This window comes from Aquarana catesbeiana, linkage group LG02 (assembly GCF_042186555.1).
Source record: "Aquarana catesbeiana isolate 2022-GZ linkage group LG02, ASM4218655v1, whole genome shotgun sequence".
In the NCBI taxonomy this organism is placed as follows: domain Eukaryota; kingdom Metazoa; phylum Chordata; class Amphibia; order Anura; family Ranidae; genus Aquarana; species Aquarana catesbeiana.
In genome coordinates, this window is record NC_133325.1 from 533,515,387 (window position 1) to 533,517,647 (window position 2,261).

Consider the following 2,261-nt stretch of genomic DNA (forward strand, 5'->3'; position numbering starts at 1 on the left):
GAGCACCCCTGCCGCGTTCCATTTTGTATAGTACATTTTGGAGATAGGGAACCGTTTAGTCTAATCCTAGCGGAAGGAGATGTGTAGAGGGATATTATTCTGGAAATCATGTTTTGGCCTAGACCTAGTTTTTGTAATGATAAGCGGAGAAATTGCCAGTCGACACTGTGGGATATTGTGGGCCCGAGCATAATCCGCAATGAGGAGTGTTTTCAGGGTGTTATCTCGCGCCTCTCTTCCACTCACAAAGCCAACCTGATCTAGGTGTATTAAGCGGGGTAACAATGGTTGCAACCTATTAGCTAATATTTTCACATACACCTTTAGATCTACTCCTATTAGCGAAATAGGTTAGTAATTAGCACAAACAGTCAGGTCTTTGTCTGGTTTGGGGATGAGGGTGATATGAGCCTCTAGGGTTTGTGGTGGGAACACTGAACGCTCAGAGATGGAGTTAAATACTTTTGTTAAGAAGGGAGTAAGGAGGGGAGCAAATTGTTTGTAGAATTTTGGAGTAAAGCCATTGGGACCAGGGCTTTTACCAGATGGGGTAGAAGCAATGGCGCGGGCAACCTCGTCTTCCGAAATCGGGGCCTCAAGGTCCTCTATCGTTTCGCTGTCTAGAGTGGGTAATGCAGTTTGCGCGATGTATGAGGCTTGTGTTTCCGCTGTAGTAAAGGGAGGTGCAATGGAGCTCGCTGTAGGTAAATATATAATAATATAGGGAATACCAGGTGCCGTAGGCTTCTTTTTTTTAGTCCTGGACTTGCCGTGTTTTTTTCCTCGTTTCCCATCTCGGTGCTGCCAAGGTCAAGAGGGTTGAGCGTGCCAAAAGATATCGCCTACGGACACATCACCCTGAAAGCGCCCTATCTCGTCTGATCTCGGAGGCTTAGAAGGGCCAGGCCTGGTTAGTACCTGGATGAGAAACCGCCTGGGAATGCTAGGTGCCGTAGGCTTCTTTTTTTTAGTTCTGGACTTGCCGTGTTTTTTCCTCATTTCCCATCTCGGTGCTGCCAAGGTCAACAGGGTTGAGCGTGCCAAAAGAGATTGCCTACGGCAACATCACCCTGAAAGCGCCCGATCTCGTCTGATCTCGGAGGCTAAGAAGGGCCGGGCCTGGTTAGTACCAGGATGGGAAATAGCCTGGGAATACCAGGTGCTGTAGGCTTCTTTTTTTTAGTTCTGGACTTGCTTTTTTTTTCCTCGTCTCCCATCTTGGCGCTGCCAAGGTCAAGAGGGTTGAGCATGCCAGAAGAGATCGCCTGCGGCCACATCACCCTTAAAAAGTGCCCGATCAGGTAGAAGAGTCAGGGAGAGAGAATTCTCCTAAGGTGACTCCCCATATTTTCCATGAAACACATTAAGGAATCACTAACAACAAGAGATTAGGTATCGTGTAACCTCCCTATCTCATTCTTTTTGCCTTTCGGTTGTTAAGTATAAAAAACTTGTTATTAGGTTTTTACACCTTAAACAATGTATGTAAAAATTGAATATTATGTCTTGTGAAGAAAAATTTTTGAATAAAAATATTGGAAAAGAAAAGTGCCCGATCTTGTCTGATCTCGGAGGCTAAGCAGGGTCAGGCCTGGATGGGAGACCGCCTGGGAATTCCAGGTGGCGTAAGCTTCTTTTTTTTAGTTCTGGACTTGCCCTGTTTTTTTCCTCGTTTCCCATCTTGGCGCTGCCAAGGTCAAGAGGGCTGAGCATGCCCAAGAGATCGCCTAAGGCTACATCATCCTGAAAGTACCCGATCTCGTCTGATCTCGGAGGCTAATCAGGGTCGGGCCTGCTTAGTACCTGGATGGGAGACTGCCTGGGAATACCATAATTATATACATATTCTTATCAGAAATGGGTTAATTAGGTGCCCTTGTATATTTTATAGACAACATTCCACCCATAATCCCCATACAGAAAAAAAATTATATGCATATTATTATCAGAATTGGGTTAAATAGGTTCCTATGTATATTTATAAACAATATTCGACCCATAATCCACATGTAGAAAAATAATGATATGTGTATTTTTATCAGAAATGGGTTCAATAGGTTCCTATGTATATTTACAAACAATATCCCACCCATAATCCCCATATAGAAAAATAATTATATACATATTCATATTAGAAATAGGTTTAAGGGGCGTGGCTTGGATGGCTTCCAGAGCGGACGTGTCTCCTTAGAGCTCCTGACCAGATCCGCCTGCAAACTAATATAATACAAGCTAATATAGCGGCAAGGCCTCCCTCACCG

The 2,261-nt window shown here is 44.4% G+C and overlaps 1 pseudogene; it reads left to right on the forward strand.

The window, feature by feature from the left end:
• Positions 1 to 1,052: 1,052 nt before the first annotated feature.
• LOC141130766 (5S ribosomal RNA) lies at positions 1,053 to 1,171 on the forward strand (annotated as a pseudogene).
• The last annotated feature ends 1,090 nt before the right edge of the window (positions 1,172 to 2,261 follow it).